Source organism: Micrasema longulum, unplaced genomic scaffold (genome assembly GCF_059751315.1).
Source record: "Micrasema longulum isolate JH-2025_06_02 unplaced genomic scaffold, ASM5975131v1 h1tg000625l, whole genome shotgun sequence".
NCBI lineage: Eukaryota > Metazoa > Arthropoda > Insecta > Trichoptera > Brachycentridae > Micrasema > Micrasema longulum.
The window spans coordinates 122045-140586 of NW_028277821.1; the positions used below are offsets into that span (position 1 = coordinate 122045).

The 18542-nt window shown below is 31.8% G+C and overlaps 1 protein-coding gene across 1 annotated transcript in view; it reads right to left on the reverse strand.

The window, feature by feature from the left end:
• Window positions 1-17082, reverse strand: part of VGlut (Vesicular glutamate transporter) — a 121362-nt gene extending 104280 nt beyond the window's left edge. Inside the window, exon 1 of the mRNA XM_088228997.1 lies at window positions 16531-17082. The gene's annotated coding sequence lies outside the window, so the exon portion shown is untranslated. The remainder of the gene's footprint in view (window positions 1-16530) is intronic.
• Window positions 17083-18542: the final 1460 nt, after the last annotated feature.

The window sequence follows — 18542 nt, forward strand, 5'->3', positions numbered from 1 at the left end:
TTTTATAACTATCAAGTCCAGAACCAAATATATCAGCCTTGTTATAATTAATACATTTTAGAAATTTCTTCTGGACGCGCTCGAGTGAATCAGAATGTACACTATAATGGGGCGACTAGACAAAAGATATATATTCTAAACGACTTTTAACCAGGGAGCAATAAAGTGACTTGATTGGTTCTATATTTTTTAATTTGCTAGTAACCCTGCGAATAAATTTTAACAAAATAAGAGTTTCATTTAAGATTTTGTCAAAATGTTTAATAAATGCAAGTTTATCGTCAAAAATTACGCCATAATCCCTCTTTCAATTGTTGCGTGGTTAAAAAAATAGTTCAAAATTAAAAGTTGTATATTGCACAAACGGTTGAATAAAATAATGTATTTTACTAACTTACGCACAAGTATGCTAACCTTTCCACAAATACACCCATAAAACTAATGCTACTTGTCACAATAAACATCCTCTGACGCTTCACTACATTAGTTTCAATTGACTTCACATTCTGGGAATTAATTTCCAATGTAGAGCTTGAAGGGGTGGGGGCGGTAAAGCGAGGAGCAGAGAAAGGGGGTAATGGGGAGGACCGTTGCTAGGCTACAGGACTTTGAAGAGCTAATAACTTGTATTCTAGGAGCGACCGATACCTGCGGCTGTTTGTATGGAGCACCAACTACAGTGCAATTCGAAGTATACAGATGCTAATAATATTTCAAATAATTAAATATATAATAATCTATTTAAAAAATTTATTATCATGATGAATTGTAATATTAAGCGAGTTTTCCTACCATGAAAGAGGTCTAAGGTGCAATTTTCAACACAGTCAATAACAAATATTTATTTGAAAAAGTATTTTTGCACAAGAATAATTCGCTGTTCATGAACCAACAAATGAAGCATAAGAATGATTATCTTACTTTAATGTAATTTTTTTTACTAAGATACGCTGCGATTGGTGCACCAATGCAGTGCCCTATGCACAATTAGGTTCAGAAATAGAATGAAAAAATATTAAAAATATTATTATCTAATGAAGATCATTCTCTAAAGGTCAATTGCTGCAAAGAAATTCATCTAAAATATTTTAATAGATTTTGCGTTTTCGTGACAATTGGCTAAATGGGTTACTTTATCTTATTTTTTCATGTAACGAAATTTGACCATAACTTTTTTTTATGAAACGACTCTCACTCGTTCAACAAACATTTTTTACAACAATATTTTAAGTATGTCCAAATTTTTGTAGACAAGGCTGACTTATGCAAAAATCAAGAACGTAATTTATTGCAACAGAGAGGGAAAATTGTTTGAGAAGGAAATGCGAAAATCTAGTAACTTGTCATTGGCTGGTTAGCATTGTCAAATAACCACTTTACATTTACCGTCCTGCCTTTGTTTAGACATCCATATTTCCTCAACTGCTCATTGTTTTTATATTATCATTTCGGCGTTGACTTGTGGACGAACATTAATGGCAAATAATCAACACGTTGATTTTTTACAAATGTGTGGTCTTAACTGCGAAAAATTTACCACCAGTTGGATCAGTTTATACTTATTAATAACTATTAGGTTATTTTATATTCATCTTGATCGAACCTTCAATATTCATATATTAGAAGCCTTACTTATAAACCTGGTATAAAGTTATGCCTAGGCAAAGTGATGAACATTTCTTCCACTATGCCCAGGTATAACTTTATACCAGTTTAATAAATAAGAACCTAGGATTAGTGTAAGTAGAAAATGAAATATATATATTTTTTAATATTAGTCATCTGAATGTTAAACAATTCGAAAAACAACCTTGCTTTTCCGATTCCATCGCGTGGCAAAAGTGCCAGCCATGGTGACTTTTCGTTCTATTTTTCCATAACATTCAGAGCGCACGCAGAATATGTGTAAAATAATAAACATGTATAAAAATCTCACAATCTGTGTATTATACTACGAAATTTTCTGACTCAAAATCCTATGAATATCTTTTTTGGTTGTTTTACCAATTTAAACGGGCTATTGTCTTATTTATATTTATGTTTCATTCTTTCGCATTATTTAACATATTGAGGTAAGTAATTGTTTTAAACACATATTACCTTAATATTAAACAGTGCCAAAACCTATTTTTCAATACAAACAGTGGTATTTTTTAGGATTTTTATTTTTTAAATCCCCACTTTTAATTTTAAATCTAATATCAACGATCGTTGGCATTTCTAATTACTACTTTTAAAAATACATGATTTTTTTATGATTGTTTTTAATAAGCGATTTTACTTTTTCATTTTGTTGACAAATTATATTTTGTTTGTATGTGTATTAAAAATATGTAATACTTTATAACTGTATTTGTCCTAGAGTTTAATTTTCATTTTTAAGTTTGGCCGTGCAAAGGGATATTTTCATAAATCGGGAATAACGTTTTATACATGTTGAATATTCAAAGCAAATTTCAAAAACCTTCATAATATAACTATACGCATAAAATAATAAGTTTTCATTTGTAATTTTCGGCTTTAAAAACAAACGAACACAAAATGGCTAGCAGTTGGTGTCACGTCATTTTGATGTCATACGTCATGCCCTCCGAGTGCGCTTCTAACAAATACTGTTAGCAAGTATGACGTGGTGACGTAATACGAGCCGTTCGTCCCTTACAGTAAATATGCATATTTTAAACCTTAATAAACCATTTCTTCGACACCGCATGGAAAAAAATAACAATACTTTTCCCATTTTTTTTTTGCCAATTTAAAAATAATTTAAAACGTTAAAGACCTTAGTAAACAAGAGTATTTCAGGCAAAAAAAAAATCCTTTAAATTTTTTCTAAGAATTAAGAAATACTCATAGCTTGTATTTCATTTCAATAATATTTAAATTCCTTCCTGTTTAGTAGCACAGTACTGTTGCTCAAATATGGGGTGGCATTTGAAAGGGAGATATTAAAGATTACCGTCTATCAGTCGAAACAGCACAAATCATAAACGAATTTAAAAGAGGCTTTTCATTATGTATAAGGCACGTGACCGAGAGCCGCTTACGAATTCCGTGATCATTAGCTAAATTAAAATAATTTATTATTACATTTATAATGAAGACCAAATAAGAAACAATAAATTATTAAAATTAATTAGATTGTTAAACGGAATTTCGTTGTCGTAAAATACTGATCGTAATATATGTTGCCGAAATCCCGTTAATCTAATATGATATTTTTTATTTTGTATTTATTTATTTACACCTTTTATCAAAAATACAATTTTACGTTCACTTTGCCCAGCTAACAAGGGTACATACCCCGTTCCAAGGCAATTACATTATAATATATGATTACAATTAACAAATTAATAGAGAGCACAGAATAATAAAATATAAACTTACTCGTATACACATTTAGATACATATACATACACACATACACATATATACACATCTATATATATATAAACATATACATACACATGTACATACACACACACACGTACATACACCCATGCACATACACATACATACATTCATAAAAACATAGACAATTTATTTATAATGCGAAACTCAATGGCTACCATCTGTATAAATATATTTTTTTTTATTCTTCTTTATTTTTAATATCCAGTAAGAATCTCTAATCCTTGGCATGCATCAATTTTTCTGACTATGACTTATGACCAATGTCATGAAAGAGCGAGGTCAACGCCTACCGCAACTTGACAACACTCCCGTCTTTCCACGATTCTGGCGAAAAGTTTTTGACCTTTTTGCCTACGTAATAGTGATGTCTCGATGCCAGAACAGTGTTGACCCTTTCACTTAGTATCAGATCCCTATTGGAGTATCTTGTATTATGGTTGTGGTTGACGCTTGGGTAAATGTCTCTATTTATGTTCTTCTATTCCTATATTTACGTTACTTCTTTATTTCAGATTATTGCCTAATTGGAATGATATTTCTATAAATTCTTGCTTATTTCAACATTTCAACCTACAACTGAACTTAATTTTAAGTGCACCAAAAAATACTGGAATTTCTAGAATATCTAGTATTAGCATCTAGTATTTTTGCTTTAAGCTTTTAATGCCCCATTTTAAAAAACTGATTTATTATTCATGTTTAAAGCATTAACTTTGTGGTCAAACATTTTAATTAAGTTAGCAAATATTAGTATATAACCACTTACCGTATTTTTATGTGTACCGGTTTTGGGACGAACCCGTCTCTTAGTCAGGACACTACACCTACACCAAGAAAACGTCACGTAGCTTTAATATTCGCATTTAAGAACGAACACATGAGATATTTAAATAATTTATTTTTTTAAGTTTGCAAATCGTCTCGTAAATTCAAATCACGATTTTATAAAGAAGGTAAAATTTTACATTTAAATACTAAAAAAAGACATGAATAAATTAACATAGAGGTTTTTCACGTTAAAAAGGCTTTGAAAAATAATGTTCCCAAAATAAATAATAAAATGTCTTTTCAATTCATCCCACTTCTTTATTTAAAAATAAACCAATCGTGTAACTTTCAACCTCCGCGACCCCTACCCCCACATATTCTGTAACATATCACTTAACACTATTAACCTAATTTTAATGCATGTTCGGACATGGTGGTTTTTGCATCTCTTTTAACCCTGCACGCCATTGATATTTTTTCTTAAAAACTATATACTCGTATACTGAGGTCATGATAGAGATATTTAAGTATTTGAATATTGGTGTAGTCGGACAATGAGACGGATACGTATCGAAACCGGTAGGCATAAAAAGTCGCTAAGTGGTTATATACTTATATTCACTAACATTAATTTTAGTTTACAATATTAACTCGTTCACTACCTGCCTAAAATAAAGAACCCCATTAAATTACCGAATTCAATATGAAATCAAATATAGATTTGGGTTAATTTAATGATTTTTTTTAAAACCTGACTATTAATGTTGGAAACAAAAATTCAAATAAATAAGCATAACGGAAATTACTTTTTGTAACTAAATTAAATTTTGGTAAACACGTGCATTGGCATTTGGGTAATTGAACGTAGTTACGCAGAAAGCGGCTAGTCCAAAACTTGGAAAAATAAGGCATTGGTGTTATTGGGTGCAGTCAGGTTAATTCTTTGTTCTGCCAAAAGCAACTAAGCCCCTTTCACACAAAACACTTTAATTATCACATTTTAAAAGTAGTGCTGGTCACGAAAACGGTATTTCTCAATTTGCGGAAAATAACCACAGCACTAGAAATATCTTACGGTATAGATGCTGATGAAAGATTTATGCTGCTTTGGAAATCTAGTTCTCTCAAAGAAAAATAAGTCAGTTAGTACATAAGTATTTTTATTTGGTAAGCTTTTTATTTAAAAAATACTCGTTATGAAAAAAATTGTTTTTAATTCACTATGTCACCTCAAATTTTCAAAGTTTGAATGAGGTATCATTCAATATTAGATCTGGTTGTTTTCTGCAAAATGCATAGTTTAGGTTGTGTGGTCAGCCAGACTAAAAAAAAACATTAAATCTGGTTAAATACACACAGACATTTATTTTCATTATAAAAAACAAAAATATGCATTGTTTATCATTTTTTAAAGTAAAAAATATTATGTTGTGTAGATTTGATTATTAAATTTTTTCACAAAAGTGCCATTACCCCAGTATCACTTTTCTATAACTGGCTGCTTTCTGCATAACTATGTTTAATTAAACTACGATTTAAAAAACATTTAAAAAATGAAGTTTTATTGGTTACTATGCCATGTACCGGTCGCAATCTTTTCCCATGTTTTGGATCGCATTAAAACTTCCATCACCGGGTTTGATTAACATCAACCCTGCCGAGTGTGAACGACATACGGTAAAATAACCCAGAAAAACTCTTGTGAATCTGAATGACCTAGAAAGTTTAAGGAATAAACAAAATATGTATCATTAATTTAATTGAACATCTGTTATTATTTTTCATTTAAAACGCCTTCATTGAAAATTTAATTTAATGAAAAAAATAATACAGGTTTCTTTTTAAATGCCTAAAATAGCTTTTTTGCCTTGAAAAGATTTTCAAGAGGAAAAATGTGATGGAGAGGATGATTTTCTCTCTAAAACACTTAAGTGAAGTATTCGTATCCACTCGTAAAAGCTCCAAAGGCAATATAAAATTTAATATCGGCTTATTAAAATCTTAAAATACTCGTAAATAAAGATCATCATCATTCCATGTCCGCTCCCTAGTTGGAGCATATGATGTCCATGAAGATCCTCTAGGCGTCTCTGTTAGCTGCTAGCTTATTTGCATCATCCCAAGTCAAGTTTGCGTCCTGTAGTTCTGACAAGAACTGCCGACAAACAGTCAGCAGTAGACGAGCAGGTCGTCGAGAACTTGATGTCTTGTAAAGTAGGCAATCGTGGTTAAGGCTTTTAGAAGGCATCCGCGCACATAGCCAAGCCAGCCGTATCGCCTTCGCGTCACCGAAGTTTGCTGCGTCCGTTCTTTTATTACTTTATTCCTTATAAAGTCAAACACACCCAAGATTCTTCTGAGACATCTATTCTCAAGAATTTTGCTATTTTAGGCCGTAGCGAGTTGTGCGTAATACAGGCGTTACAACATGGGTAGCATTTTGTTTTCACTGAATAAATATCCGATATCCAGACAGCCTTCATACTGTTGAATGTGGCACCTGCTATTCCTAGGCGTACTCCCAGTTCTTTTTGAAAGCTGCCATTTTCCGTAACATATACTCCCAGGTATTTGAAACTCTCGACCCTCTCGATGTCTTGATTTGATAGAGTCAGGATTTTGGATGTCAAGAGTATTAAATAGTACCTGAGTTTTTGCAATATTGGTTTATAAACGCACGCATGCGGAGTTTATATTTGGTTTATCTAAATTGACCTGAAGACTCCCGACTAGATCGTCAATTATAACCGCATCATCGACATACTCTAGGTCGCAGTTTTTGGGAAAGAAGATGGATAGATAAGTGCAAAGACGCAACCTTGCCAAACTCCGGTGGTTACCTCAAACCAATATGTTACAACATAGTTAATTCTGATTCAGCATTTGCTACTTAAGTGAATTGCTTTCATAAGTCCGATTATTTTTACATTTATCCTATATGCTTCCAGTATTTTTCGGAGTGTAAATCTACGCAGACTATCAAACGTTGTTTTGTAATCTACAAAACACATAGCCAAGGAACTATTTAGCTCTTTTTTCTCGTGAACAATACAGCGTATATTGTGAATACGATCCGTGAGGCGAGATATTCTCTCATATTGGAGAGGGTTCAAAAAAATCCCGAGATATCTGTACATGGCGGAGTATGGTAGTTATCCGTGGCTCTATTTCACTGCATTTCTCTTGGGCATACTTGAGACCAACAGTTTGCAACTTAGAAGGGATGGGTTCAGACTGATCTATTTTTTTCAGACTAATAAGAGGTTTTATCGAGAACTAGGCCATTTTAGAGAGTATCCATTTTTATGTTTCTGATGGTTATTTCCGACAGCGTCAGCACAGACAGCCCGAAGGCCCGATGTCTAGCAAGGCACCCGCTGGCACAGAGCGGGTTTAAACTGTGCAACTCGGTTATAAGCTTAGACTATACCCTGCCTGCGTAATCTATAAATGTGAAAGCACTACAGTTAATTACTCTCGCTTTTGAGAACCAACCTGCCTCTAGTTATGCTGATTGGAAGAAAAGTCAGGCAGCTGAACATTATCACTTTGGAGATTGACATCTTCACATCTGTGAAACTACTCGTATGTTTAAGAGGCAAATACTCTTGCTATTGGAGAGTATTTTGCCTTAATAATGTCGAACCATTGCTCATGGGTTCCTGGTTTGATATATTGTCCGAATAGAACGCCTTAAATATTTATTTTTTTAACAATGTCATTTTGGTAAACAAATTTATTTAAATTTGAGTTTAAATGACCTACCAAATAGGAAACCAGCCTTGTTCTCCCTTAATACTCGCATAATGGGTTCTCAAATTCTTCGCGGTGTTATAATATATGCAAGTACTTTTCCCGGTACACTAAGCAGCATGATGCCATGATAGTTATCACAATTTGATGGGTCACTTTTTTGGAACGCGGATCGTTTGATGCAGTCTCTATTGAGATATCGAGGGTTGAAGGAGGAGAGGAGGCGATTAAATACTCTCTGGAAATGACCACGCCATATTTCCTTTACGCGGTCCGTGTCTGATTTCAAGTTTGAAATAAATGAGATTATGGTAATTAACTTCTAATTAATCATAACCCTTTTTATGCAAGATGTTAAACACACTGTTTTATTATATATATTTTTTAAAGGCAAATTCGTCTCTAACTACTTATTTGTATATATAACCATAAAGTTAGTGTTGAATAACCACAAAGTTAGCGCTTCAAATATTTAAAAAAATATACATATGTTTACTGGTTATTTTTTTTTTCTAAAATCAATGTTTATTTTAAATTAATGACAGAAATTACTTTGGCATCATATATTTTTGCTTTTCGTTGTAGTTTAGCTGAGATTCTATTCAATGTTTTTGATTTCAAATATTTAGTAACTAAAATACTCATATTCAAATTCTTTTTTTCTTGTAGATAGTACAACGTGTTTTCAACAAAAAAAAATGGCTTCGTGGGATTTTGATTGTTCAAAATTTAAATTCTTTATTGTATTTTTAAAAACTTATTTATGTACATAAATATTTTATTTTTGGAAAAAAAAGGAAGTATTATTTGGTATTCATATAAATTTATGTTCCTTGCACTTAATTAAAAAAATATCTATTTTTTTAGTTTGGTATAGACATAGAGTATAATTTAATATAAACATTAAAATGTCATTAATTTTTGTAATCGTATCAATTTTAATCAAGAGCACCTTATAATATATATTTTACTCAGTAAATCGACATCAAATTGCTGTTTACTTTTATACAAATCTAATAGTTGTCAATAATTTATTAGTGATTATTATTACACTGTGAAAAACTTTTTAAAATACATAAAAATAAAATTGTGAATAAATAAAAACAAACGGACTTTTTATTTCCAAAACTGAATTTGCAAAGACCAATATTGACATCAATTATGATATCTAATGATAATTGTTTACGGTTAGTGGATCTGTAACATATTTTGTCTCATTATTTGTTAAAATAAACGCCGCTTTGTGGTAGCACTGAATCGAATCGAATAAAACTTTATGTGAGAGTGAAAAACGACAAATCTCAGCAGTTTTGGAGTAAAAACTAGTCCTTTGTTTTACTCCGATCAATACAAAGTAGATACTCAAACGTTATTGAATTTATGCAAATCTAGCGCAAACGTAGTACAATACACAACGTACTGTACAGTTTGATCAAATTATTATCAATAAACCATTTTATTAAAAATTATATTTTTATAAAACATTTTTTTCGGATTGTCAACAAAAATGTATGCATCACCATTCTTAGATGGACGTATTATTTATTGATTTTTTTTAGAAATACATTTATGATTTACATCATGAAGTGTACTGCTTTACACTAAATGATTACACAGACGGGATAAAGTCTAAGATTAAGCTAGTTACACCGTTCAAACTTACGCCACTATGCTCTGTGCCATCAAGTATCCTGAAAGTGAAAAACATCGAATCCTCCGTAATGAAAAGTTAAGACAAGATTCGCTGACTGTTAAGTATTATAAATTTTTGAATTTCTCACACACCAAACAGATTTATTTTATATGAAAAAGTCACTCATCATTATATTATTAAATATAACAATTAACGGTATGCAGCCACCTTCAGGTCAAATCAGTAATAATTTTTACCTGTGAAAAATGAATCAATTAGGGATTTGATCACTTGACTCTTATTATGGGTGAATTCAGTAATTTACTTAATTAGTATTTATATAACTACACTATATAAGTTTATGTTAATGCACGAAAAAGCTTTTTAAATGTTAATTTATATTATACGTGAGATAATATAACAAACGTCTAGGCTAATGAACAATACAGTTTTGAGTGTGAACAGAACCCCAGACGAGTGTTTTTTGCTCGATGGCTCGATGTTATTTCAGTGCCCATTTTTCAGTTTACAACGCCATAATCTTGAAACAAAATGCAGTAAGAATGAAATATCCTTAACAGATATCCACACGGTAGTTATCACTCGCCATTATTCTTGAACTTTGCAACAATGGTGATTGGACTCATAAAGGTAATAAACCAAAATCAGTGATCAAACATACCATTTCCAAGACAGAAGATTTTTTTCGAGTACCTTAGCCTTGGACATGACACGTAAGACTACAAAATACAGGGGTCCAAAATATATTTAAAAAAATAAAAAAATAAAAATAAAAATTCAAAATCTGGACGAAAGAAATATAACAGGATAGTTTTTTCATTTTTTCTTTAAAAAAATTTAATTCATCATCATTATTATGTTTTTAAAAAATCTCCCATTATGTTGATTAAACATTGCCAGCTGAAAACTTACAGTTAAAATAAGTCAACAAAATTATCAAAGTAACCGAAAAATTAAATTTAGTTGACTTTACCCTGGCTGTAACTGGATTTCAGGCAGTATGGCCGGGGGCTAGAAAACAATTGAAGCGGAAACTGAAGGCGGTGCTACGTGCTACGGTACCGCCCTCTGTTTCGACATAATGGAATACTGAAACCTACTATATACAGCCTACCTGCCTGAAAGCTGAAAGCTCTATCGAGGCTGGGTGTAAAGTTAGTCCCTACGGTTGTGTTGGTAAAATGATGAGTTGGTTATTTCCGAACCAAGATACATACCTACTTTTCACAATAATTTTATTTAACTGTTTCCATTTGCCACATTGATGTTATTTCATAATAAAACTTTTATTAAATGCGTGTAGATAAAAAATATGACACTATTGTACTCTATACATAATATTTAAAATTTAATTAAAAAATAAATTATTCGTAATTCATTTTGACATATCGATAAAAAAAAATACAACAGAAATACAAAGTATGTTAGAAATTATGACATCGATAATTTAAACATATTAACACAAACCATTAATACAAATTCAACGAATAAAAAAAACCATTACCATAAACAAAAATTTTACATTGAAACTTCAAAAAACGATATTCAATTTTATAAATGCGTAATATTGTTTTATCCGCTGGTTTTATTACGTCTTTTCACAAAAAACTTTTTAGGCTCAAATTAACATCAACAAATTAGGTACATATGTATAAAATACAATTAAGAAAAATAAATATTTTAAAGAATCTTAATACTCGCATGCCATGCAAAAATATAATTTTCGTTTTATCTACTAGGCAACGCCTGAAAACAATTTCCTAATTTTTATACTTCTTCTTATGCCAGTAAGTTTGATCGACAATACTTTGAGTATGTTCAAATGTTTGTAGACAGGCTAGATTCCCTCCCTAAGGAGTTATTTATATCTAAATTTGTTGCAACAGAGAAGAATAACATTTTAAGAAGGGTGCTTGCTATACAGAGTGTAAAGTGGCCACTCAATCCAACCAACGACAGATGGTAAGCCCTGTAAATGCTTAGACTTCCACATATCCTTCTCAAAATGTTTTCCCTCTCTATTGCAACAAATTTAGATATTAATTACTCCCTAGAAAGGAAATCCAGCCTATCTACAAACATTTTGACATACTCAAACCATTGTCAAAACATTGATCAAACTAACTGATATAAGAAGAAGAATAAAAATTGTAAAATGGTTTTCTGACGTTGTCAGTAGGTGAATGATTCAGCCGGATGAATCTCACCCACATCCACATTATTTAGGTTTCAGCTCTTTTACTTCACAAAATTCGATAGATGAAAGAGTTGTGGAAATGTGGATGTTTAAACATAGGCAGAATTATGAAAGTTACACAGTGAGTAAAGTGGGCACATAGAATTAAGAATAGTCCAGAAACCGCATACGCCTATCAAACAGAAGGCGACTAAACTACTTATAAATGAGTAGGTTTACGTTTTGACCCATCAGTTTCTGTGTAGACGTCGCTCAGTACGCAACTCCTGATTTGAATTTAACTATGCCGTGTTGTGTCCTTTTAAAGTGTAGAAATACTGCTAGGATCTTAAAGAAATAGGATGCAATCACATTTCATGTGTAATTAACAATTTAATGTGTATATAGCTAATGCATTACTTAAAAAAAAAATTTTTTTCCATCTGTCAGATTGTCGAACATTTTGTTAGTGTTCCCAGGGTAGTAAATTTTTTTACCCTACTTTGCTCATCTAATGAAAGAACAAATGAAAATTGGATACCAGATTAAACAACTCTGTGGTAAAAAGATTGTCGAAGAAACAGAATGAACATTTCGTTAGTGTTGCCGGGGTAGTATTTGTTTTGCTCATCTAATGAGAGAACTTATGAAAATTGGATATCAGATTAAACAATCCTGTGATGGACATTTGACCGACATTATCTTTAAAACATCAAATATTATTTAACATGATATAAAAATATCCGTTTTATGTAAAATAAAATTTGTTTTACATTAAAAGTTTAAAGTTCATTAATTCAATGACTCTTATTAAATGACACTTTACTTATCTACTCTGTTGTGTCAATCAATATTTCCGCGTGCACAATAAAGTTTTAAACAAATTAACAGATTACTTTTTTCAAACCTTACATTTGTGTAATAATTATATTTTTTCCCATCATGGAACATTACGCGGCGACATCTAGAATACGCGCGGTGAAAGTGGGGCATAGTCGGGGAAGAATTGGACACAGTCCGATGTATTCCGATATGATTCTACGGTCCTTCTGGACTATTCTTAATTCTATGAGTGGCCACTTAAACCAACCAATGACATATCGTAAGCCCTGTAAATGCCTAGACTTCCATAATCCCCACTCAAAAAGTTTTCCTTCTCTGTTGCAACAAATTTAGACGTTGTACTATCTTTGCCCGCCTCGGGGTTTAATGGTCAGTGCGTTTGCCTACCATGCAAGAGGTCTTGGATTCGATTCCTAACATGGTTGACATTCGATATTTATTTTTTCTTCTAAAAAATGTGCATCACATTCGATCAAGATACACTGCAGTTGGTGTGCAAATTCCAAGTCAGTGCCACATGCACCGTTAGATAGGAAAGTGAAAGGTGAAATGGTGATGTTTCTAAAATCTTGCCGAAAATTCTGATCAGCATTCCCACGTGCAGGCTCAGGAATAATGAAATATACTGTTACTCGGTTATCATGGGACTAATAATTATGGCGTCCCGGTTTCGAGACGTACCTGTTTCTTCGTCAGGACACTAATTAAACCAACATGCAAAACCCACTATACACCTTCACCATAGTTGTTGCACAAAAATATAAAACCAACACGACATGCATATTAATAAGCACATGCACTGATTATCACAAACATGCACTGATTAAACTATGACAATATTCTATGTTGTTTGAGTATAAATTTGAGAATGAGATTATTTTTAAGACAGCATTGATAAAAATAAATATAAAGGGATGTGATTTTATACTTAATTGTTAGTTTTTTTTATAATGTTTGACGAAGAGACGGTTACGTCTAGAAACCGGTAGACATAGAAAAGTCGGTAAGTGGTTATGTACAAATATTCAATAACATTTAGTCAAACGTTTGACTACAAAGTTAATGCTTTAAATATGAATAATATTTTATCAGCGAGTACGGCCTTAAAAGCAAAACATTATAAAAAACTAACAATTTAGTATAAAATCACATTCCTCAATATTTATTTTTATCAACCCGTTCTTTAAATCTCATTCCCAAATTTATTCTCAAACATAAAATAGTGGCATAATTTAATCAGTGAATGTTTGTCCTCATCAGTGCATGTGCTTATTAAAATGCGTGTTGTGTTGGTTTTATATTTTTGTGCAACAACTATGGTGAAGATGTATAGTGGGTTTTGCATTTTGGTTACGTCTCGAAACCGGTAGACATAGAAAAGTCGATAAGTGGTTACATACAAATATTTGATAACATTTAGTTAAATGTTTTACCACAAAGTTAACGCTTTAAATATTAATAATATCAGAATATCTCTCAATGAACCTTAAGATCTGTCGCTATATATTTTTTTCTTTATTATGTTGTATGTTACCATTATTATATATTTTTCTTCCGTATCTTTTCTTGTAATTTAATTTATTTATTTTTATATAGTACGAGTATTTCATGTCAACGTGTAAGAATTGGTCAGTGTTGGTTGATAAACAAACAAATGGTTTTCCTACAAAAAATGTCTATCCTCCGGATACATATTTTTAAAATGCGTCCTTCTTTTCGTGCTGCTTCAATCGTAGTTTGGGGATCATCACTAGAAACTTTTCTCGATCCTAGACCATTCTGATGAGACAAGCTGAATCTGATAATCCAAACCACTGCTGGATATTTCTAAGCCATGATGTTCTTTTACGCCCCATAGTCTGCCCTCTATCTTGCCTTTCACTATGATCTGTTGGGCATATTTTTCTCCCCGGAATATGTGGCCAAAATATGCGGCCTTCGTATTTTGACAAGGGTTACAGTTCTCTGTCTTTTTTCATTAAATTTTGTACTTTACCGCTGGTCACTCAATCTGCCCATCAGATACGCAGCATTCTCCTGTGTAACCACATTTCAAATGCCCAAATTTTATTAATCATATACATATAAACATTATATGTATAATTATATTTTGGATATTTTAAGAGTCCATCCTTCTTTTAATTCTGGCTCTGGGTTCCACTCAAACATTGCCCAATTCATAAAAATAAGAAAATTACAATGGTTGGGCCATGCGCAGAGAATGAATTATAATCGTATCCCAAAAAAAAATCTTTCTACAACTCCAGAAAATAGTCAAAGCGGAGGCAAACCAAAAGTAAGATGACTAGATAACACTGATATATGTTTGGATAATTTATATGGCGTCATTTTTGTGAAAATCACCTCAAGGGCGCTGTACAATAAATAAATACCCCAGCACGTTCTGCAACTACAGAGCGCATGGATGGTTGGGATTCTAGTTCCTCGTCTCCAATTATGATATAGAGGAGCTAGATAATAGCACGTCTTGCAGCTATAGAGCGCATGGACATTAAAAAATCTAGCCCCTATTTATACATTTTTTTTTTTTCATTTTATTTGACAATGAAGTTTAGAGTTCAAGTGATATTTTAAAAACGAAAAAAAAGCAAATTTATAAAAAAAGAAGTTAGATAACAACAAGTCTTGGACGGTTGAAATTCTAGACTCTTTTTACTAAATATAGATATTTGATAGTTGATAACATTTACATCATATGAAACAACAAAAAAAATACAACAAATTAGTTAATAATGTACTCTCTAAATTATTGCATTTTCACCGTACACTGCGCAAACCTCGCGAGCAGCTTTAGCAGCTTTACTATCTCGATTGAACGCGAACAGAAAAAGATGTCAAAAATGCTCACTTTCGTTTACTTAATATTCAATTTGAAGGCTTGTAATGAAATGAAATAAAGCATCTAACGTTAAAGCAAACACAATATCTTGGAAGCTGATTATAGTACTCGTTTTTAAATTTGGAAAAAAACGGACACAAATCATATCAACGCCATATTTAAATGTCTTGTTTTTAAAGTAACAATGTAACAAACAAACTTTTTATTTTATTTAGTAAACACATTTTACATTGCTTTATTCCCGAATAATGTTTGGGAAAAACACAATTGGGGACAAGCAAATAATAATATTTATTTATTGACATATTTAACGATTATGTACAAAAGTAGAATAAATATTATGGTTTATTGTAAATCAACAACTTAATCGGGAAAATAACTTTTTTTTTTTTAAATTCATAAACATTCCAATATTATTATTAAAGCAATAAAACTTATTCAAAATTATTTTTGAAACAATAAAAAAAAAATTCACACGTGCTTTTTTTATAAAAACCTTTTCTTAAAAACACAATTGTGGTGTATTTTGTGTTTTGCCAGACTCTTGTCAAACTGTCTTGTTTATATGATCATAATAAAATAATATATACATTTATATGCCTTTCAAGACACTGATTTCATATCGCAAAAATAACAGCCATCGAATACTTAATTCAGAATATGTATTTTTAATAAAATATCGGAGTATGTATATTATGAAACCAGATTGCGATGCACATGTTTTATATTTACTTCAATGGTTTAATTCGTAAGGAAATTATTGCTTTACACATTGAAAACATTTTCAATTTGGCAAATCTGCAAACATGCATTTTTGTAAATTGAAAGAGTTGAAACTTTCTGCATAAAACTAAAAAAAATATTGCAGTCAAGTCTTTGATAAATTCCGTTTCTAAAAAACAACTTTTAAGTTTTACTAGTAGGTACTAAATGTAAGTAAATTTATGTATCTTTGAAGACTCGTATTAATAAAAATAAGTACATAAATAACATTTTTGCGTCATTTTTAGGATGAAAAGATAAACTATTTGGTTCTACAGAATAAAACTACAATTTACTTACCATACACGTATTCACTGTAAACTTGATGTACAGACTTTCCATTAAATTCAAATTTTAGTCACTAAAGATACGCCTCATTATCTCTACGTTACTAAAAACTAACACTGACTTAACTAAATAATCGAATATTTGTATTTATTTTAAATACAGTTTGATTTACTTGATATGTAGTAAATTGATATTCTTTAAAGTTATTTAAAGATTTGTGATGTTTACGAGATGTTCTTGTCGAAGCAGCGAATCACGGCCATGGCGAAAACTACCGGGCGCTGCGCGACAAAGCGGACGCTTTCCGAATACTTTTTGAATTGGCGGTAAAAGTTACATAAATTTATATTTTCTGTATTTAATTTAACCATCTCGTTTTGAAAACAACGTTTAGATGCAGAAACATTCGCAAATAGGACTTTTAAATTTTAAATGTCATTTGCTTGTTTTAAATTGAAACGATCTTCGTTTGTTTTTTTTTCTCATTGTTGTCATGTGATGGAACGGAAAGTAATTTTGAAAGCGTCCGCCTTGCCGCGCGCGTAGGCCACGTGCCCCGCGCGCACTGACAGCCGGGGCGAGTTGTTTACCTCCGCGGGCCTCTCCCCACCCGCCCTCCCCGGCCCGCCCCTAACGGTAGTATTGGAAGCTGTTTCTACCCTTGCGCAAGGGGCTCAACTACTGGGAAAAACGATATGGAAATGATACAGTGCTGTGAGAGAGTATTTTTAAACATCATCATTTCCTTTTCCGCAATCAATGGTGCATAGGGCGCCGCATTGGAATATCAAATCATTATTTCAATAATCAGTTTTGTGAAGATAAGGTGATCAGTTTTACACTTTAGGTACCAATCCAGGGATAGAGAAATATGGCAATATGTAAACCACCATTTTAACTAATGTTTCACACTGACGCTGTCAGGAATCAAACCCGGGGCATACACTACAAGGACACATCCCCACTTTATTTCTGCCTAAAATTACTGGTATTCATACCTAAGAGTACCCATGGAGTCAAAATCACGGGTCCAGAATTCTAGTTCCATTTCATACACTGAACTGAACACTGAACTTTATGCACCCAAACACAGACGAAAACAATTTATCGAAATCTGTTCATACAAACAATATTTTTCCTATTGTAACGTACCTATTTGTTTATTTTGAGAATGATTGTTAAATTGTAGGGCATTCAAAATACGACACCCAATTATTATTTTTTTTAAATTTAAACTAACCTGTTTTTGAAAATGAAAAAATGAATGACTTTTTGATTACATTGAAATTTAAAAAAACTAAGTTTTATCTAATAAATAAAATAATGTAAAAAGCAATCTTATGTGTTTAATTTTGTTATTTGTAAAAAATACTCCATAAAAACCTACTATTTCCTTAATCAATAAATGTTTAACACAGTATTCTTTTTTTATTTTATTTATTTACTCTAGTTGCCTACATACATATATGGTTGTTTGTTTTTAACAAAATCCATCGCCATCTTGCGAAATGATGCAATAAACTTAGCATCGATAGATTGTTCTAAGTTGCCATTATTCTTGTTTCTGAAAGTCTTAAACATTTATATGGAATGGGGCAACAACTAACTTTTTAATTTTAATATTAATTTTGCTTAGCCAGAAATGTGTTCAACAGTGCAGAGATAATATTTTAAATCTTTGTGTAACTGCCACACTTCAATATCATTCTTATGCTCCTCTTCTGAGACTTTTGCATAACGTCAAACTGATTTTCACTGCTTAGAAAGAGAATTCTGGTACAATAATTGAAATGCGTTAAAACAAGTGCCTTGAAAATGAAACAAACAAACAAACCATCAAGCCGTCACCCCGTAAGGGTAAGCAGAGAGGATAGATCGCCACATCGCCATATTTCTCTATCTTTACATACAGATCTTGCTACCTCTACATTCATACATCTTCTCATGCACGCGCACTGATCATTCCGACTTTTAACATGTCCGTCTTCAAGTATTTGGTGGATTTGGTCATGCCATGTTTTTTT